Source organism: Tachysurus vachellii, chromosome 4 (genome assembly GCF_030014155.1).
Source record: "Tachysurus vachellii isolate PV-2020 chromosome 4, HZAU_Pvac_v1, whole genome shotgun sequence".
Taxonomy (NCBI): domain Eukaryota; kingdom Metazoa; phylum Chordata; class Actinopteri; order Siluriformes; family Bagridae; genus Tachysurus; species Tachysurus vachellii.
In genome coordinates this window covers 8230313-8253618 of record NC_083463.1, presented here as the reverse complement: position 1 = coordinate 8253618, position 23306 = coordinate 8230313, and the positions used below count along the sequence as shown (strand labels likewise).

General features: G+C 39.1%; 1 protein-coding gene across 1 annotated transcript in view; it reads right to left on the bottom strand.

Annotated features, from left to right (window-relative positions):
• LOC132844292 (low affinity immunoglobulin gamma Fc region receptor III-like) overlaps positions 1-23306 on the bottom strand; it is a 237143-nt gene that overhangs the window by 179463 nt on the left and 34374 nt on the right. The gene's annotated exons all lie outside the window — the stretch shown is intronic.

Below are 23306 nucleotides of genomic sequence, written 5' to 3'. Positions count from 1 at the left end.
GTGTGTAAGCAAGTTCATCTCTAAAATTCCTGAGTGTTGTGAATGTGAGGGGAAAAAAAGCCTTCACCTCTCAAGCGTCTTTCATGGAATATGCTTCTCTTATGAGATGTAGGGGGATGGAGGAGGTTTGACAAGCTGTATGTCGTCCCTGCGCACCCAAATTACCTTCCTCTCCATCTCTGCTTCGTCCTGTGACAGGCGGCTGCTGTAGGTGATGAATTGCTGCTCGAGCGTGTATCTGACACCTGCCCTACATGATGTGCAAATTCGTTCCCAACCCTGAGCTTCTCTACACAAGAGTCCCATCGCAGGCTACATGGTCTGACTGGGCCGCAGGGTTCGGTAAACTTTTCTCACGTTACTGAATTTAAATTACATGATGGGTTTTCTCAGGAAAAGTTGTGAGAAAGGAGAGAGAAGGTACAGTATTGTTCAAAATAATAGCAGTGCAATGTGACTAACCAGAATAATCCAGGTTTTTAGTATATTTTTTATTGCTACATGTCAAACAAGTTACCAGTAGGTGCAGTAGATTCTCAGAAAACAAACAAGACCCAGCATCCATGATATGCACGCTCGTAAGGCTGTGCAATTGGGCAATTAGTTGAAAGGGGTGTGTTCAAAAAAAATAGCAGTGTGGCATTCAATCACTGTCATCAATTTTGTGAAAACACAGGTGTGACCCTCAGGTGACCCCTATTTAAGGATGAAGCCAGCACTTGTTGAACATGCATTTGATAGCCTGAGGAAAATGGGTCGTTCAAGACATTGTTCAGAAGAACAGCGTACTTTGATTAAAAAGTTGATTGGAGAGGGGAAAACCTCTAAAGAGGTGCAAAAAATTATAGGCTGTTCAGCTAAAATGATCTCCAATGCCTTAAAATGGAGAACAAAACCAGAGAGACGTGGAAGAAAACGGAAGACAACCATCAAAATGGATCGAAGAATAACCAGAATGGCAAAGGCTCAGCCAATGATCAGCTCCAGGATGATCAAAGACAGTCTGGAGTTACCTGTGACAGTACTGTGACAGTCAGAAGACGTCTGTGTGAAGCTAATCTATTTTCAAGAGTCCCCCGCAAAGTCCCTCTGTTAAAATGAAGCCATGTGCAGAAGAGGTTACAATTTGCCAAAGAACCCATCAACTGGCCTAAAGAGAAATGGAGGAACAAATTGTTCTTTTTGGGTCACAGGCCCACAGACAGTTTGTGAGACGACCCCCAAACTCTGGACAGTACACAGTGAAGCATGGTGGTGCAAGCATCTTGATATGGGCATGTTTCTCCTACTATGGTGTTGGGCCTATTTATCGCATACCAGGGATCATGGATCAGTTTGCATATGTCAAAATACTTGAAGAGGTCATGTTGCCTTATGCTGAAGAGGACATGCCCTTGAAATGGTTGTTTCAACAAGACAATGACCCCAAACACATTAGTAAACGAGCAAAGTCTTGGTTCCAAACCAACAAAATTAATGTTATGGAGTGGCCAGCCCAATCCCAGGACCTTAATCCAACCGAGAACCTGTGGGGTGATATCAAAAATTCTTTTTCTGAAGCAAAACCAAGAAATGTAAATGAATTGTGGAATGTTGTTAAAGAATCATGGAGTGGAATAACAGCTGAGAGGTGCCACAAGTTGGTTGACTCCATGCCACAAAGATGTGAAGCAGTTTTAAAAAACTGTGGTCATACAACTAAATATTAGTTATTGATTCACAGGATTGCTAAATCCTAGAAACAAAAACGTTTGTACGAAATAGTTTTGAGTTTGTACAGTCAACGGCAGACACTGCTATTTTTTTGAACACACCCCTTTCAACTAATTGCCCAATTGCACAGCCTTATGAGCGTGCATATCATGAATGCTGGGTCTTGTTTGTTTTCTGAGAATCTACTGAAAAATACACTAAAAAGCTGGATTATTCTGGTTAGTCACATTGTACTGCTATTATTTTGAACAATACTGTACATATTGAACTATAACAGGATTTCTTCCTGGTGTAGCATCCTGTCCTGCCACGTACTTGAGGTTTTCTGGAAGTAGACATCTTTTACCAGTGTCCTATATATCCGTGCTGGCAAGCTAAGCTGCAGACCATCTGTTCCTGCTTCAGCAACTTTACGTTTATCTTTATTCTGTTTAACAAAGGTTAGCACCGAAAACAGGTGCATTGCCCATCTCAAAATGGTTTGCATTGTACATGTATTAATAAATGCTTTAATTTTCAGTCTCATTCACCATTAGCGGTGAGCTCCACCTGGCTAAAGCATGACAGAGAGCAATGCTGTGCTGTGGGCTAATTGTTCTCCATGGCAGCATGTGCCAGATATTTAATGAGCCTTATTCACTATGATGTATGTGTACTGTATACGTCCACACACGCAACGCGTGTTCAGCAACGAGGCCTGATGAGTGCCAGGCTAATAGTCTGTGAAAGTGCGCTTCCTAGGGAGTAGGAAAGCCATAAATTAATCCAGGGGGGCTGAGTGAGAGGTGCAGGGTTTGGCTTCTCTGCTGTTCTGCTGATGCGGCATAGAAAGCAGAAAAACGATGGACAAATTGGAGAAAGCATTAGCTGGAATTTTGGGACCCCCTGAGAAGTTCTACCTTTGGCTTGTTCTTAACGTAATCTGCTTTACCACCACATGGCAGTGCACAGGATTAAAAAAAAATGGATGTGTGTTTGACAGAAGGATGAGGGAGAAATTTCATTATACTTTAACCTGGAGGTTTCATATAGAGTTTTATCTACATATTTAAAAACTCATGCCATCAAAATTTCCCTAACTATAACTATACACTGGCTTTTTTTTTGTTTGTTTGCATAACATACAAGAAGTGTCACACTTCAAAAATTTTACACGCACACAAAAATAAATCTTTATATAAAAAGCTATATTTGGCTCTTACAGTGATGCCTTTTACTTGGCTGGCTTAAGAATTTCTTATGTCACATTTATTTAAAATTCGATTGTAATTATGTATATGTAGTTAATGCAATAAACATGTACTATTAATACTGATAAGATTTAAAGGTTCAAACCATCTTTCAACGTTTGACCAACTAAAAAAATATCTTTTACTTGTGAAAAACTAGATATGACTTAAATTCCCATAATCCTGTTATTTTCCTCTCTTCACTTTTCAGAGTTGTTTTGATTTGCCTAAACAATAGTCACGTTGCTTTTGAGCTAAACCACTGACTGTTTTATTGCAGATGGCACAAATGAGCTCCAGATTTTAATTAAGAAACTTTTCAGTGACTGTAACTGAATCTGGGAGAGCTTTTGCCTGCCTCTTCCTCCTCCTCCTCCTCCTCCTCCTCCTCCTCCTGGCACCACTTTGCTGTTTTGATAGACTTACTGTAGAGCAGTGTTTCCTTAAGCATGTTTATATTCCACCAGTAACTCATCAGCTCATTACACAGTCATTAGTGAGCTGGGTCTGAATCATTTATGAGTGTCTGTATTCTGTGCCACTGCACTAATTGTGCATATTTCATATTGTTTTGAATGTAAGTACTGCTAACAAACATCCCTTTGGACATGCAATACACAACTCCTGAAGTCCGGCCGAGTTTAATGATCAAAGACACCTGATTCATCTCAGCAGTTAATTATCAGGGTTAGAAAGTGTGTTCAAACAGAAAGAATCAACAAACTGTGCATGACTGTGCAGTCATTTCAGGTATCTTGTTATCCTGAGTCGCTGAAACAAAATTGTATTCATAATTTTATCTTCACACTCCACAGTAACCAGGCTGAGATGTTTATTTACCAAATTATTTATTTGTTTGTTTGTTTATTTGTTTTTTTTTATTTTTTATTTTATTGTTAATCATTTTCTGTAAGAAATTAGATTTTGGCTATATACACTGTACACACACTCGTATATGACAGCATCATTAATGAATGTCATATTAATTATTTGTTAAATGTATTTAAAATGTAAAGAAAAAAAACAGGATCTTAAAAAAGTCAGTCAAAATTGTCACTTAGTTTTGTGTACAATTATCATTTTTCTTAATTAAAAATATATTATATACAGTACTGTGCAAAAGTTTTAGGCAGGTGTGAAAAAATGTTGTAAACAAAGAATGCTTTAAAAAATGGAAGTGTTTATTTTCATAAATGAACAAAATGCAGTGAATGAACAAAAGAGAAATCTAAATCAAATCAATATTTACTGTGACCTCCCTTTGCCTTCAAAACAGCAGCGATTCTTCTATGTACACTTGCACACGGTTTTTGAAGGAACTCGGCTGGTAGGTTGTTCCAGACATCTTGGAGAACTAACCATAGACCTTCTGTGGATGTCGGCTTTCTCTAATCCTTCTGTCTCTTCATGTGATCCCAGACACACTCGATGATGTTGAGATCAGGGCTCTGTGGGGGTCGTGCCATCACTTCATGCTGGTTTGAAGGCAAAAGGTAGTAACACCAAATATTGATTTGATTTAGATTTTTCTTTTGTTTGCTCACTTTGCATTTTGTAAATTGACATAAATAAACACTCATTATTTATATTTCTGAAAGCATTCTTTGTTTATAGCATTTTTTCATTCATTCATTCATCTTCTACCGCTTATCCGAACTACCTCGGGTCACGGGGAGCCTGTGCCTATCTCAGGCGTCATCGGGCATCAAGGCAGGATACACCCTGGACGGAGTGCCAACCCATCACAGGGCGCACACACACACTCTCATTCACTCACGCAATCACACACTACGGACAATTTTCCAGAGAAGCCAATCAACCTACCATGCATGTCTTTGGACCGGGGGAGGAAACCGGAGTACCTCGGGGGTTTGGAGAACATGCAAACTCCACACACACAAGACGGAGACGGGAATAGAACCCCGACCCTGGAGGTGTGAGGTGAACGTGCTAACCACTGAGCCACCGTGCCCCCCAGCATTTTTTCAAACCTGCCTAAAACTTTTGCACAGTACTGTGTGTGTGTGTGTGTGTGTGTGTGTATGTATGTATGTATATATATATATATATATATATATGTATGTATATATATATATATGTACATATTAATAATAAGAATAAATAATATGACATTGTTTACATTCATATATGGCAGCATCATAAATGAATGTAAACAATGTCATATTATTTATTATTTGTTAAATGTTATTAAAATGTTAAAACAGGATCTTGATGTGTGTGTGTGTGTGTGTGTGTGTGTGTGTTCGTGTTCACTCTGTAACAGTGTTAGTGCTCAGTAATGGTGTGTGGTGGAGGGGCAGTAGGTTGGCAGAAGGAGTCCAGTCACTGGGGGCCTCCATCACAGTCACACTGATTGATTAGAACGTCGCCTGAGATAAAATATCCCATCCTGCATTCAGCTGAAACCAGCACCCTTGGGGAGGTAAAAGGGCAGCCCCTCACAGGCACACACCTGCGTAAACATATGTTCACATACACATTCACTTACACACCTGCATGCGAGCTGAGCTCCACTGCTTCACTACACACACTGCTAGTCTAGTCAATACTGTTGGGTCCCTAGAGGTTCTGCTTGGTTGCTGAGTTTCTGTGCTCGTTTACTAGGCTTTCTCCAACTGTACTGTATTTCTCTTTATCTCCTTATCTTGCTTTTTCAGGGAGATGAGGATGAGGCTGAGGATGAGGATGGTGTGCTTTGATCTCAGTTGCACACAGCTCAATCAGTGCAGAGCAGCAGTATGAGCCTTGAGCGCACACTACAGCTCCAGCTCCTCTTTTTAATACAAGAATTCAGTTCTCTCAGTGGAGGGACAGCTCTCATCTCCTTTAGCCACACTCTAACCATCAAATGTTGATGCCCAGCATTCTGTGCACTTGTTTGTGCAAAAGAACAGGCGGGGATGTTGAGTGCGTTGCCTGTTTATTCCAGGCTCAGCAGCTCATCAATAATTCAGCATGACTCCGTGCTTCTGAAATTCCCACTCGCACCTCTGGCTGACGGCTGACTACACATTAATGAAGGCATAACTTTTTGAGAGAGAAAGTTTCTTCTCTCATCTCTCTCTCTCTCTCTCTCTCTACTTCAGAAATGCATCCACATTTTATTAAATCATCTCTTTGCTCGTACACGTGTACCTGTATGAGCCGTGCAGAGCTGATGTCGTTCTGCTGCACCCTTCCATCCAGATGTTATTTTCTACCTACCACAAGAAATCTGACAGAGATAAAGAGCCACTTTAAATCTTAATCCTAGAGATACTTACTAAATGGAGCCATAGGAGGGCAGCATTTGATTAAATTATGTATCCATAGCTGTTTTGATTCAATATCTGTGTCTGTTTTTTTTTGTATGTATTTTTAACACAGCTTTACATAGTTATTAGGCTGGAAGATGCAGATAATGACCACAAAGTCTACTCAAGGCAGTTAAAAAGTAAATTGGACCTTAACGCTTATTAAAATCAGCCCACAACACTTGTATAATCATGTAAATTCTCTGTATGACTTTAAGATGTGGGTATGTTTACTTAATTACATATTTAATTGTGTTTTAAGGAAACAGGTTAGTGCTACAGGCTTAATTTGATAAGAGGTAGTAAATTCAATCTTGTGATTACTGGGCTGAAGAAAATGAATTATTCACACATACGGTCACACACATGTTTACACACATGCAAAGGCATGAAATAAATATAGAGAGAGACTCAGTATAATATGAGACAACTGACCTGTTGTGGTTTGTGATGGTTTTCTTGTTGCCACCTTGTGGTGAGAAGCAGAAAACAAAAACAAAAAGAGAACAAAGAAACAGACTAGTACAGAGCTGATGAGAACTGCAAAAGGGAAACATTTTGAGAATGTTATTTCAATATTTCAACACATTTGATCACGGTGACTTTTTTGCCTTTGTTTTTCACAGAGGTGCATTTATTTATATTTTGCCAACATGATTTATATCTGCTTTTCCTTTTAGAGTGAAGCACGTCTGCAAATCGGTGTAACGTTCTTCTCACTGATCAACTTGATCCTGTGTTTAAACATTTCTCATCTAATGGGTGTGGTCTTTTCCAGGATGACTCCGCCCCTATTCACAGGGCCCGGACCTCACTGAAGCGTGTGATAAGAGCCACAATAATGTTAATTATGTTCTGTAGCTGCCGAGCATCAGATATCAACCCATTTGAAGATCTAAAGGAGATTGACGCTAAGGTACACCGGAGGTCTTTTGGTGGCACGTGGTGGTCCAACACCTTATTAAAACTGCTGAAGTCAGTTTAATTTTAGTGTAAATACATGATGTGTAATTCTTTTATATACTCCATATCAGAACAACTGGGATGTGGTGCTGATTACACTGACCTGTCACACCAAGAACGTGATACTCACTCATTTTCTACCGCTTATCCGAACTACCTCGGGTCACGTGGAGCCTGTGCCTATCTCAGGCATCATCGGGCATCAAGGCAGGATACACCCTGGACAGAGTGCCAACCCATCGCAGGGCACACACACACTCTCATTCACTCACGCAATCACACACTACGGACAATTTTCCAGAGATGCCAATCAACCTACCATGCATGTCTTTGGTCCGGGGGAGGAAACCGGAGTACCCGGAGGAAACCCCCGAGGCACGGGGAGAACATGCAAACTCCACACACACAAGGCGGAGGCGGGAATCGAACCCCGACCCTGGAGGTGTGAGACGAACGTGCTAACCACTAAGCCACCGTGCCCCCCGAACGTGATACTCTAATATTAACAACCGCTCATTTAATTAGTCAGCTTTGCTGAAACTTTGGCCATAATGATGACCTAGACTACAGTGTTTATTACGACCATTGTACTATTCTGTATGTAGCGTAGACGAGTTGCACCTTGTCCGATTGTACAGTAAGACGTTTGAATTTAAGGAATAATCCTGTATTTTCTGACTTAATCTCTGTTTACGAATTTGCGGTATATATGTGATTACTACAGAACAGAAATTCAACAGCTGTTTACTCGCTTATAACGGAGGTCTAAGGGCAACATACAATTAAGCTACTTTATTTATGTTTCTAAAAAATTTTCTTGATGTGAATCCTTCAGTTAAACGTGTTGGAAAATTCAGCTCTTTATCTGCGCACTTCCAGTCTTCAGAGACTGGTTTGATTTTTAGATGGAAATATTTGTGGAAACATGGTCAGTTTTTAATCATAAAGCCTTACTGTTGAACAAAACCCAATAACAACTTTGCCTCACATCTATCTCGGTCTGAAACTCTGCTGCTCGAGTCTAATGGCTGTGGTTTTGTGTTTTTTAGTGGCATATTTTAAGCGTCGATTGAGTGAAACAAGTTTTTTTTTCTTTTGTCAATACAGAGAAACATGTTGAAATGATTCGTGACAATCACTACAGATGTGGTCCATAGAGATGTATGAAAAAATAATGGAAGTTTTTTTTTGCATGCACACAATACATCTATAGAGCAAATACACACAAAGCACACTAGATACATGCAGCACATACATACAACACACACGCAACATACACATACAGCAAATGCACACAACACACAGTCAGTGAGGAAATGCAGTAGCTACATTACCACTTAATGAAAGTTCTTTAAAAAAAACATGCAGCAAGACAAACTTTCTGTCTGGTTTTTCTTTCTTTTGTTCTCTCTCTTTCCTTTCATTTATTTCGTTCTCTTTTGCTCTTTCTCTCTTTTCTCTTTTCCTTGCTTTCTGATTTGGATCCTTGTGAATCGTGTGTTTACGAACAAGCCTTTTTGATTTGTTTCCTTCTTATTTTTGGGCGATAAGAAAATAGTGAATAAATGGAGCGTGTTTAATAAGGGATGAAGTGATGTGCTTTTTTTTTTTCTCGTCAGTAGTCAGTGATGGCATATCAGTGATCAGTTTAGAGAGAAAGTAAAGTTTGGCTGGGTTCTGGCAGATTACACAGAATATTTGATATATAGCTCATCTTGTGCTCATGAGAGCTCTGGAACTCTAAAAATATATCCATCAAAGGGAAGAGAGGAATGAAAATGGGGTAAGCTTTGATCAGGACTTTCTCAGAGATGCGCCACACTTTTCCATCACTTCCTCTCCTGTTTTTGACACAACGATGTCCCTTTGTTTCTGTCTGGGTGTATATTTTCCATCGGTCTGCTTAATTTTCCTTTTCTTTTAACCCTCTCTGTCTTTGTCCCTCTTTCTTCCCACATCCACCCACTATGCTATACAGGAATGCTATCTATATGTTCTGCCCCTTTCCCCTCCTCCTTCGCCTTTACCTGCCCTCATTTTTCCAGCCTGGCTCTGTTGTCTCTTTTGTTATCCAGGACTACACTGTAACTGCTAAGGACCTTATCTCACACTAATAGCACTCATCTTGCATATCTACAGAATGATCCTCTGGCTTATTGCTTCATCCATTTACCTTAACGCACAACAGACGGCTGAACAAAAGAAGGTTGCGTGCAGTAGGAAGCTCATAATGGCTGCCTCATTTCCTGTACTGGATCATTAGTAACTGAAAATCTTTAGTGTTAATCAGCTATTAGAAGGACAAACCTGAATCAGGCGTCCGATATAATAACATTCCCATAGGTTATGATTATACAGTTTATACTTGTGCGCTATACGTTATAAATAATAACTTATTTTAGTTTTAAACCACGGTGCTGTTCTCAAATCTGATTGGTCAGAAGTTGTTACGTTTCTATAAGATCAGCTCTGACAGTAGTCCCGTCTTCAAGGTAAATCAAAGCATTATATTAATTATTTTTCTACCTGATTTGCTCTTTCTACACAGCTTTCTACTATCACACGCCAGCTACCAGTCAGAAAGGGTGAAGATTATACCATGCTTCCTCTGAGACACCTGAAGCCATCTAACATTTTTTCTAACTACTGCTCGTGTTGCATCGCAAGATGCCGTAACACACTGCGCTCAAACCTGAGCTCACAAACACATGTGATTGGCCAGTGTCACTATGATTGACAGGGGAGAGAGAATACCTCCATCGCTCCCTCCCTTTTCTTTTTGGCAGTTTTGCTCTTTTGTCTATAAGAAAGGAAAATGAAAGATTTTTTGCACGTCTTACCCGCCGTTTATGTGGCTAGGACAACTTACTTTAAGTCCTTAGCACTGTGTTGTTATATGTAGCTTTATGTTGTTCTATCTAGCACCAGGGTTCTGAAGAAACACTTTAATTTCACTATATACTGCAGCAGCTCTATTTGGTTAAAATGACTATAAAAGCTTCTTGACTTGACTTTAGGAATGGATGTTTATAGCTGCTATAATGTAAGCGATATCTAACTTCTTTCACAGACATTATGCATTACTACAAATAGATAAAAAAGAAAAACGTTTTCATCGACACCTCATGCAATAAAACATAATCATTGGGCAATATTTATGTCCTAGCGGACTAAAACACTTTGGAAGGTGCTGTCATTAAAATAATAATCAACTTCAGGCTGTGAACAGTGATTCTCTATTTAATTCTCCAGTTTTAAGCTTGCTCTGTTCTGTTATGTGCTTCTCCTACATTTTTGGATCCTAACAGTTGCTGCAGTGTCTACAGGATGATACTGGACCGTAGCCCAGTTCTCTGTGACTTGCAAATGTATCCGGCCCATAAAATGTTTCACGCACATAGCTCTTGTTTGAGTCCTATGTCACACTTTCCTTTTTCCTTGCAGCATGAAAATCTCCAGATACCCCATTTATCACTGTTCTGTCCTGGCACAATTCACCCTTCTCTGCTAGTTATATGGAAACAGTTAATGACTCTTTACAATGACTGTTTATGCTGGCAGAAGCTCAACAGCTTGACTAAATGTAAACTAATTTAATAAGCACCGATACAACAAAATGGCTTAAGCAGCATCCACTGCACATTTACTGGTCACAGTAAGACTCTATGAACCGAGACAGTGTTAAGACTTATGTCTGTTGCATCAACAAAAGTTACCCCTCACTCCAGGTCTCATAAAGTTCAATTCAATTCTAATTGTATTTGTATAGCGCTTTTAACAATGGACATTGTCTCAAAGCAGCTTTACAGAACATAAGAATTATAGTACAAATAAAAGTTAAATAGATTAATATAATACAAAAGTTTAATATTGAACTCGTATTTAAGTGTGTTTGTATTTATCCCTAATGAACAAGCCTGATGTGACTGAGGTGACTGTGGTGAGGAAAAACTCCCTTAGATGGAAGAGGAAGTAACCTTGAGAGGAACCAGACTCAAAAGTGAACCTCATCCTCATTTGGGTGACACTGGATGGTATGATTATAAACTGTTATAAACACCAGAGAGTGTTATTAGGAATAATGTCCTTTCTACAGTCAGATAAAGTCTGACAATTGTGTATTGATTAGGAGGAGGTTGTCCTCAAAGACCACATGTAGTTGGCATCTTCTCTTTGAATGTCCGAATTCTTTATTGAAGCGGAAACAAAACTGGAGCTGGTACAATCTCTAGATGCCTCAGGATACTCACAGGGTTGATGTCTCTTCTAATAATGTTCATGTCATGTCAAAATTACAGTAAATATGAGCTCTTGATCTTTGACCAAACCATGTAACCTCTGGTGTGTGTAATACTGATTACTGATCACGTCCTGGTTCTCAGGAAAATGTGAAAAGTTATAAAACATTACCTTTCTGATTTGTTCATAAATTAGCCCGATCATTTGTTCTCTGATTTGTAAGGCCGAGCAGTTTTTTTTTTTGCCGTCTGCATGTGATTTACTGTTACACACTTTGTGAACGTTTATCTTGAGGTCTTGATGCCGTTACAAAAAATAACTCTTAATTTCGTCATCGTTACAAGCATTGACACGTAACTTTATCTCCAACTTTTACGTTTCCACAGCTTGTGTGTCTACATTTGAGCAGATGCTCAGTCAGGTGGAGAATTATACACCGTCAGAAAGACACCTACAGTCAGTGAGTCGGTTTAACTACATTTCCCATTATTGAGATGGCAGCTTTATTATATTGTCAGTAAAATAACTTGTAAATACGGTTGTAAGTCACGAATATAAAACAACAGGGTTGTAGGAAGGCGATCAAAGACAAGAGCGTGTGAAGTAACTCTGAAACCAAGAAGCGTTAGTGTTCTCACATGAAGTTAATTAACTGCACATCCTGAACTGTTATATTTTCTCATACCACAGCTATTTGAAGACGATTAGAATTTTTCATATATTAAAGAACAATGACGTACCTTTTATCTGTTTATAACTACAAGTAATGTTAGGGAACATCAACAAAACAAGTAAGAGTTCCTCTTAACACTGTTAGAGCAGCTACAGTATGAACAGTTCCATAAAACCTCTATTTTATTCTCTCTCTTGAAATATATAAATAGCAGTTGGTCATGTTTCTGGTTGTTTTAGACTTCTTTCAAAAATCCAAAATCATTGTCTCCACCTCGCCATTTCACCAAAGGTTTTCATGGCACGGATTTTGTTCGAGATTCTGGTCCTTTATAGAGATTTCCGAATGCTGCGGATTTCCCATTGTACCACATCACGATGTATCGTTAATACATTCATATTTTAAATACATTAATTAAGGGAATACTTAATCATCACACAATACAACCAAGTCAATTCAACATCAGGAATATCAACCTGCTGGCAAGCCTAAGTGATTGTGATGTGAAGTTTTACCTGCGTTGGTGCAAATGAAAGTGAACCCAAAAAACAGGAAATGATTTGAATTAACTCTCTTCTCCTTCCTGACTGATTTGTCTCTAGTTTTGTGTTTTGTTAGGGTCCTTGTTACTACTTGTAGCACGAGGCAATACCATCAACCCAGTCATGTTGCACAGGTGGTCCAGCTCCTCCACGATGGCACATCTGTACACATCCTGCTCCAAGGAGTTTTGGATTGTTTCCCAGCACAGTTTAAAGAGCATGGAGAAGATACTTGGAGACGGGCCGTTACACGAGGATTATTGGAGCGGGATGATCTGGTCCTTTGTCATAACTGCCAGAGCCTTATAAAATGATGACCTGGGGATCTCCTCCTGCAGGTCTGGGAGGAGATCCCCAAGGACACCATCCACCATCTCATCAGGAGCATGTCCAGACCTTTTCAGTAATGCCCATTTCTCGTGATGAGCTTAATGTAAGTTATATCAGCCTGCAATTTTAGTTTTTTTACTGTGATTTTTCTTTATGATCTTGAAAGCAGACCATCGTCACATCATTTTGTTCTTTTTTTTTACACAATTACACAATGTACATAACTTAAGATTTAGTTAATATTTCATTCATTGCGATCCAACATGCAATATAAATGTTCCCCTTAATTTTTTCAAGCAGTTTATCAAACCTGTGAATTGCATTGAAGCCAGCAATGTTATAGCTCAAAGCTGCTGTTATAGAATCGGGAATTAACATCCTGACATCTTTATAACAAGGGAATTGAGCATTAAAACATACTTATTCCTTGCACAAGAATAATTTCTCACCTTTGCTGGATGAGTAAAGTGATCTATGACTGTGAGTTTATTTCTTGTAACAGCACACTAAGAGTTTCTCCTGGTTTATCTGATGACAACATCTCAACCTACAGCCCTGCCTCTAGAGGAACCCAATTATCTATGTGGGACTTCATCCAGCATGTCTTAAGTTCATCTACAGCTCTACAACTCACTGTATTTTCGGCTCAGGCGTGTGTAAGAGCAGATTTTCCCCAAGGTGCACTGAGGGTATTGAGGAGGCCTTAGAGGATGCATCTCTTATTATTGAATAATTACACCTGAGCGGCGCTCGCCCTATTGTCACACCCTCCTGCTTATGTTCCCCTGATTATCAGAAATAATCTCTTTATCTGTTTAGTGCTACAATACTCTGAGGGATGAAACCACTATTTCGGATATCCCATTAACTTATCTACCTCTGTGTAAGAAGGTTAGAGTCTTTAGAGCCTTCGAGATGCTCCAGTGATGCCATTTTTATGTGTGTGTGTGTGTATGCCATGTGATCATTCAAAATAGTAGCTGAATGTTCCTGTAGAAGTCATGAACAGGCTGAAACAGATCTATAGTGCTTTAGTGCAATATATCTCAAAGCTATGGCTGTTACGCTCTCTCTTTTCTTAAGGAAATCGTCTGAATATGATCTGTACAGTCTATTAGAGCTGAATTGTAAGCCTTCTAGACGTGGGAATTGTTTGAAGTTACAGCAATTTGATTCACGATTCAATTCCAAAGTGATTTGGAATCCAATATGATTTGATCATATGAATGATTCAGGTTCGATTCCTGCTTCTCTGGTAGACGCGTGTGTGTTTTCCCTCTGCCTCAGGGGTTTCCTCCAGGTACTCTAGTTTCCTCCACTAGTCACTGATTGGCATCTCTAAATTGTCCGTAATGTGTTAGTGTGTGTGAGTGTGTGCGATTTTCCCCGAGATACACTCACATCCTGTCCAAGTCTCCTGAGATCTCCTGAGTCTACAAGTTTCCTACAACCCAGTGGTGTATTAAGCGACATACTGTACTGGATGGATGGATAGATTACAATGAGGTAGAAAACTTTATTTAATATTGTTCGTTAATATATTTCTGCTGTGTAGGCTCTGAAATCAGAGAATGATTCATCACATATTCCTTGTGTTTTATATTTGATTAAATGTACATTTTGCTTCTAAACCGCAAATCCCAATTTTTTTTTTTTGCATTTAAAATAGATTAAGTGATGTGAATGATTCTGTATCATTCATGCAGCGACTCTTCTGCAGCAAATGACACTTGAATCGTTAATGAATCATTAATGCATGCACAATGTTCTTTTATTCTTGTCTTGACAGAAATGCCACAGTGGCCCGTGTTAAATGGACATAATAAAAAACATTCACTGAGGAAAATTATGTCAGTCTCTGCATGGCATCAAGTAGGACCTGGTTGCCATGACGACGTACAAGGGAGGTTTAATTATGAAAGTTGTTATGTGAATGGCCACTTATACGGAGATATTGTTTATGAGCTACGTGACCTTGGTACCCAGGAACTGTGATACACACCGCCTGCAGGGAGAGCAGAACATGGTAGGGATTGTGAAACCTTAATAAAATCCTCAGGTTTACTGAATATTTGTGCCTCTGTTGTGAATCAGGGCCAAAAAATATGTCTAAAGGTAGAGAGAGGGCTTTCACATACTGCCATGAGCTCTATAACTCTGTGAACAGCGCACGACCCACAGGTCTGTGGTATGTCAGAGTGAGATTGGCTGTGCTGCTCCAATCTGGTGTGTGTGTGTGTGCATGTGTGTATGCGTGTGCGTGTGCGTGTGCGTGTGTGTGTGTGTGTGTGTGCGTGTGCGTGCGTGTGTGTGTGTGTGTGTGCGTGTGTGTGTGCGTGCATGCTCACACTCCACCTGTCAATGACCTCCCGGAGGATGTTTATAGAGGCTGAGAATACACAGACACACTTCTTCCATCAGTGCAGTAAGAGACGGAGGAGAGGAATGGGGAGGGAGAAGAAAACTCTCCTCTCCTTCTTTCATAACTTCCCTCTTCTCTCTCTCTCTGTTCCCACTTTCAGCTTTCAGTTTTTCTGTACTTTATTGGATTGACAAATAATTACACATTTGTATAGTCAAAGCAAAATCAAAAGAGGTAGAGAGAAAGTAAAATATAGTCTCTCTCTTTCTCTCTCTCTTTCGCTCTCTCTCTCTAATTACATAGTCGCACATAGTCGCACATCTCTCTGTCTCTGCCACTCACTCAGTCACTAAAAAATATCTCTGTCTCTTTCTCCCAGTCATAATCTCTCTTGGTCTGTCTGTCTTTCTCTCTCTCTCTCTCTCTCTCTCTCTCTCTTTTTCACACACCCTTTCATGCTGCAATTTTTTGAAATGTACATCTAAAGTATGAAAATAATTCATAAAACTCTGTCGTTACATTATTATATTCATCTTTATAAGCTTGCTTCCTTAAAGCCCTTTTATCCTTTGTGTGACTTACTGCAAGTGAAATAGCTGAACTTATTTTCTTCCTTTGTCTACAGGATTAAAGCACATCAACATTCCCAAGCCCTTCTCCTTGCACGGTTGTTCTCTTTCTCCTATCTGGATAATATGCATTTTTAATTAATTGTCCCTAGAGCTAATAACCAGCCACATTTTCAATATCTGCATCACTCTGTTTTTTATGGTGTGGACCAGGCTCTATTATTTTCCCTGGTTTTAATTAATATGCAGATCTGCAATGACACTTCAATGGATCTTAATTAAAATGACCAGGCTTCTGCATGAAATCCCCTTCTGTGCTTACTGCAGTTAAAAAAAACCAAAAAGATGCCTGTGCTACAAGAGTGTCCTCCAGAGATACCTTCAGTGTGTGGATCGTGTGTGTGTTCTGCTGCAGCTGCCACGAACACTGTGAGGTTGCCCACACACCTCCACGCTGGGAGCCGGGAAGGAGAGACATTTCACGCCCAGCCTCGTTTGTTCTCAGCTGGAGAGAGTCATGGGAGTAGGGTGACGAATGAGGCAGGTTCGGGGAAGAACTTTAGATAAACGAGAACACCGCACTGCTCATTAGCAAACGCTTGCTAAGCCACATTTTTCTAATCAGTGTTTCAATGCTCGTTCAGATATCTTGATGTTCTTGCTGCTTAAACAAAGGGACTTGGAAGAGAAATCTTTAACCATGCAAACACACAAACACACACACACACAAAACTGGCTTTTTCTTGAACTGTATTGTTGTATTATACACTAAATCAATAGATCACCTGAAAATGTGTTTGAATTGATTGGTCCCTGACTGATATGATTATCAACTCCACTATTTATTTAGGAGCTGACTGGCTTTGACAATTATGTACTTCCTTAATGCATAGTCTCTGCTCTTAGACATCCATCATCATTGATTCTTTATGCTCTCAGATGCTTAATGGCTGTTGTTTTATTGAATGGAATCAATCAATTCTTTCTTACGAAGGTGATCTTACTGGAATAGGAATAGTAAGCTTACAAGGGCGTCATCACACTTTGAGGTGCTTTAGATTTATGGAGACTGATCGCTGTGTACAGTTCGTGAAACTGTAGTTTGGCTTCCAAGTAATTACATTAAAAATTCAGACATAAACATGCTATCAAACATTTTCCACATATATTGAAGATGTTACTACTTTAGGCCTTCTGCTAAAGTAATATGGTGTGTGATTATTAATAATAAACCTAGCTAAGTGTGCTTTCAAACCAAACTTGGTGTTTTTTTTAATCACCAGTTCAACATGTAATCCAGTGGATGGAAGTGAGTGGATTGTGTCTGCTTTTAAAAAGTGCTGCTGCCAGTTTTTTTTTTCTTTTCTTCAATCACACCAAAGTCCTAAAAGTATAATTTTTCAGAATTTTTTTTTTTTTTTTATTAATTAATTAATTTATTAATTAAAATCAACCTTTTCACCAGTCAGGTCATAGGTTGGGGTGCAAGCAGGAAAATCAAACATGGAGGAACATAAATAAGAACTGTTGAGAAAATATAAAAGAAATGAAAGACACCTTGTGGCTTAGTGGTTAGCACGTTTGCCTCACACCTCCAGGGTCGGGGTTCGATTCCTGCCTCCACCTTGTGTGTGTGGAGTTTGCATGTTCTCCCCGTGCCTCGGGGGTTTCCTCCGGGTACTCCGGTTTCCTCCCCCGGTCCAAAGACATGCATGGTAGGTTGATTGGCATCTCTGGAAAATTGTCCCTAGTGAGTGAATGTGTGTGTGTGTGCCCTGCGATGGGTTGGCACTCAGTCCAGGGTGTATCCTGCCTTGATGCCCGATGACGCCTGAGATCCCCGTGACCCGAGGTAGTTCGGATAAGCGGTAGAAGATGAATGAATGAATGAAAGACACCTTGGATGAAAATATCCCACCGCAAATATTCCAAAGTCGCAGTGTAATTACAAATAACTACTCGACTATTTTAATCTCCCGAATGTGATTTGATGTCCTACTTTAATTGTGGCTGCATGGAATAATACAAGGTCAAACAAGCAACTCATCTTCTCTTGCTTGTTGTCTCTAAAACTACAGAGAGTGTAAACAACTTCTTCACCCATCTTTATTTTAATCTTTAATAATAAATCTCATCTCTCTCTATCTCTCTCTCTCTCTCTCTCTCATGCTACTTCTGAGTAAACAGTGCTCCTGCCCTCTTCTGATCTCTGGACCTGCTCAATCCATTCTGAAGCCCTACTTCTGTCTTCTGTTTGGAGTTTTATCACATATAGGCTGCTTACTGCTTCTGAGGATGACACCATGTGGATGGCCTGGAGATACTTCGAACTTCAGTGGAGGCTTTGGACTCCAGTTGCTACGGTCGGCTTTGCACTCAGTTCTCCTTTATTCAACATTTTCGTGATTTTGGCAGGAAGGAATTTATGTTACATTTACATTTACATTTACAGCATTTGGCAGACGCCCTTATCCAGAGCGACGTACATAAGTGCTTAAATCTCTAACATTGAATACATTAATGCTGGCTCACTAAGTTACATACTTAAGATACCATGAGTTTAAAACATTTGTTCTAAGTTACAATGAAAGTGTCAAAGGTGTGTGTTTTGTTTTTTTTTTGTTTTTTTGTTTTTTTTAAAATGCAAAAGATAATGAAAGAAGTGCTAGTTGAAGTGTTTCCTGAATAAGTAGGTCTTCAACCGCCGCTTGAAAATAGCCAGTGACTCTGCTGTCCGGACCTCTAGGGGAAGTTCGTTCCACCACCTTGGTGCCAGTACAGAGAAGAGTCTTGTAGTATACTTGCCTCTTACCCTGAGAGATGGTGGAACCAGTCGAGCAGTGCTGGTAGATCGGAGGGTGCGGGGTGCAGTGCGAGGAGTGATGAGGGCTTTGAGGTAAGAGGGAGATGGTCCATTTTTGGCTTTGTAGGCCAGCATCAGTGTTTTGAATCTGATGCGTGCAGCTACCGGAAGCCAGTGGAGGGATCGCAGCAGCGGGGTGGTATGTGAGAACTTTGGCAGGTTGAAAACAAGCCGGGCAGCTGCATTTTGGATCATTTGCAGAGGACGGATTGCGTTCATAGGTAGACCTGTCAGCAGTGCATTGCAGTAATCCAGTCTAGAAATGACAAGAGATGGCCATCTATGGCCATCTAATGCTACTTAATGTTAAAAGTAAACGAATACAGAAATGATGCTGCTGCTCATACTCATAGTTCTAAACCTCCTAGTTCTAAAGCTTCTGGTTACACTATTACACTTTATACAGTGTACAGTTATACAGAGAATTATTTATAATCACTCGCTCTGGTGTAACCCAGATTATGATGGGTTTCCTTTTCATCTCAAGGTTTCTTCCTCAAATCGTCTCAGGGTGTTTTATCATTTTTTTATTTTTTTTATCATTTTTTTTAACTTTATCATTTTTATTTAGATTATATTTATTACTGTAACGCTATACAAAAACAATTCAATTGCATTGAATCATGAAGATAACAAAGCAAGCAGTAATTCAATGTGCGCTATTTAAAAGAAAACCCCATGTGAATGTAACCTAACAAGGACTTCGCTTACAGTATAAACTGCTGAATCCAGTCACTGTGTGATCCAGTGCATTATGTACTCAGGTCACTCAGTAGCATTAGATGGCCATTAGTGAGTCCTTAATTAAATTTTGCTCAGAAACATGTCCCTAATAATGATGCATAGTAGTGTTACACATCTTAAGGCATCTGGGGATTTCATTTAATTATTAATCAAATGCTACAATCATACATGATATTATTAAAATATTATTAAAAAAAATCTGTTCAGAAACTGAATGTAGAAATGATTCAGAAATTAAATCATACGTTTAATTATTTTATTTTAGGTGCAATGGTGTCTCAAGCAGTTAAGGCTCTAGGTGGAGGATCAGAATTCAAGCCCCAGCTGTTGGGCCCTTGTGCAAGGCCCTTAACCCTCACTGCTCCAGGGACACTGTATCATAGCAGACCCTGAAAGAATTTTACTGTGTAGTAATGTATATGTGACAAAAATGAAAGCCTTCTACTCTTTTCTAGCTTGTCAACTCAAGTCAAGTCAAATCAAGTCAGGAAGCTTTTATTGTCCGTTTATATAATGTATAATGTTATACAAATATACTATAGCAGTCTTAAAAACAGTTTCAAGCCAACAACATTTTTTATGAGAAAGCCGAAGTGGCTGAAGAATTTATCAACTTTAATAAGAATAGAAAACGACTTTTGTTCCATACAAGATTTATTATAGCTCAAGTTTCTAGTTTAACAAGATCACTATTTTGCACATTGACTTAATAATAATCTTTTCTACTTTTCTGAGCCATTCCAGTTGCTGTGTTACATACATATTTAACACTTGAGATATTTTCAAAAGCAAATCAGACCTTGACCTCAGCACCCTAATTTTTATTTAATTTCCGTCATAATTTATTTATTTATTTATTTTAAATGATAGATCATCATGTTTCATCTTTAATATGTCTGTCTAGAATACTCATGTTGCAGACTTGCAACTAAATTGATTAGAAGACTTTAAGATGAACTCAAACGTAAATTCAAGTGCGAGAGAAAAAAACTTCGTCTCTTGAGCGCATAAAAAATTCTCCCCTTCTCCCTTCTTCCTCCTTTCACATCAAGTTATGAAGCTGAAAAGCTGGTTAAAATTCACCCAAATGTTCCAACCTCCTATTGATCTAGGATGATGCACGAGAGAACGGTGACCGGAGTTTGACTCCTGAGCTGTCTGTCTGTGTGTAACATTGATTTGAGTGGGAGACGGCTAAGAAACGCTAGCTTGGTGGAAGCGATGATGGAGGGAAAAGCTGGGTGAGAAGAGGAGGAGTAAGAGGTACACAAGCAGTATTCACAGACCTCAGAGGGATTGTTGACGAGCTTGTGACAAACTGCTGAGGTCTCATAGGGGATAATTAAAATCATGAAGTAAGAGTGAAGCCATCACATCACAGAGACGCTGCTCGCCAGACAATAGGCTTCTTCTGATGAAAGACAAAGACTTGTGCAGGACTTTGATAACGGCACGCTTTAGAAGCAGCTGACCCAGAAAAGCATTCATACAAGCTCCTGTGCTGTACAAGACAGGCAAGGGAGACTTTCCCCCCTCTCTCCGTCTTTCTCTATCTCTCTTTTGCACACACACAACTGGCTTTAATAGCATAGCTAATAAGCAAGGCATCTGTCTGCTCCTATCATCACAGTACACAACTCCCAAATCAACTCCACACACGCAAATACACATGGGATAGTGAAAGCCTGAATATTATTTAAATATGTCCGCTTTTACTGCTCTATTTATAGCAGATTCCCATCATGAGGGTTACTTAGAGGTCTCAACAGTCTCCAGGCAATTCATCTACTACTACAATTGCTCAGATTGTCATATATTGACCAGAAACCACCCAAATTAGGCCTCTGGACATCAGTCAGGTAGACAATGGAATGATGAATGGATTGGGAAGGCTTCAGAATAATGACCTAATAGTGAACCGCTTCATCTTTCAGTTTTCGGACATCTATAAAACTTAGTGTCAGCTTGTTTATAACATGCACTGCAAACGAAAAAAAATCTTAGCAAGTGGAAATATCAGTATAATCAAATTTATTGCATACATTTCATTCTAGGATTATAATAAATTTCAATGTAATGTTTATATTCTGCCATTTAAGCTTAAAATAGTCTTGGTCTACTTTTAAAAATTAAATACATAAAATGATCTGGAAGTAAAAATAAGCTTTTTTTATTTGAGATGCATAAAATGTATAGAAATATGTATGAAGGTTTAAAAATCCTATTGGTTATATTGAAGACTAATAATAAGAGACAGAGAAAATTTTACAAGAGACTCCTTGGGATTTGGTTGTAACTGCATTAGTGCTTAATAAAAAGAAAACTAACCATAAAAATACCATAGAACTGGTTCCTTATTTCGATGTAATAATTTAATAATACCAAGATATTTAGCTGAATGTCACTGGTTTTAGATATTAAAAAATAAAGGACATAATTAAGCACATGATATAAAGATTGTGTCAGTGTTAGTTATCTGCTCTTTATCTGCTCCTTGTTTAGTTGGTTATTAGAGTGATGTTTGATAAGATTGAGCTTTATCCTGGTTGCGGCACCACGTAAACACACACACACACACACTTTTACAAACTAGTCAAGTCAAGAAGCTTTTATTGTCATTTAGACCAAATACAGTTAATGTAGCACACAGAGAAATGAAGAAAAAAAAAACACGGTGCTACATAAAGACATAGAGCTACCTTGGACAACACACAACTAAGGGCTAAATGAACCCATTCACATATCTAGGGGCAAGTTATCATAGACAGTCTACCTCCTTTTAGAAAACAGAACCAAGAGGAAACCCACATATAGACAGTGAACAAGTGAAGCTCCACATAGACATTGTGTATTTTAGAATATGTAGAAATATGTTGAAATTTTCTTACTGCTTTAGCCACAGAAATAATAACACTAGTTGCCATAGTGTGTTTGTGTAACTGCGAACGTTGTGTAAGCGTGTTCTAATAATATTGTAAAGCAAACATTACAGCAGATATGTTTAGAATATTGCAAGAACTTCTCTTAACCAGTCTGAACACTGTACTGAACACTCTGATATGATTCTTTGTCTAGAATCAACGAGACGAGGACATTCATGCAAGAAACGTTGTGGAAAATCTCCTGAATTACCTCTAAATCTTCTCAGACACTCTGTGTTCGATTAACTCTGTGCTTAACAACTGCAACTGCAAATAGTTTCATTTTTATGTAAAGCGTCACACAGGTTCACAGAATCCCATCTTTATCTATTCATTTTATTTTCCCCCCAGAGATAATGAAAGTCTGCCAATTCCCTTCTTTGTGCACTGTTTCCCCTGTGGCCAGTGATAAGAGTGGAACATTGCCATCACTAATCCCCTCTACTTCAACATTTTGGCCGCCTTTGTATCTGATGCAGAAATAATTACCTTCCAAATAATAAGCTGTGATGGATTTCTTTGGCATTGGTGACCTATGATTCTCTCTAATTTGTGGGTAAGGCATCTGCAGAACTTTCATTTTGCATCATGGAAGAGTCTGAGATAGAGCCTTGGCTAAATCATACCATTTCTAATTTATTTTTATGTGCTGGAAAAATGCCATAGAATGCCTATTGACATCTTGAGTTGTTTTGGTAGATTCATCACTCATTTGTAAGTGTCAGTAAATCCAGGTCAGGGTTTAGATGGCTATTCTAGGTAACACTGGGCATAGGGCAGAAACAGGCCCTGGAAGGGGACACCAGTACTAAACTAGTACTAACATAACTCATTTACTTGTTTG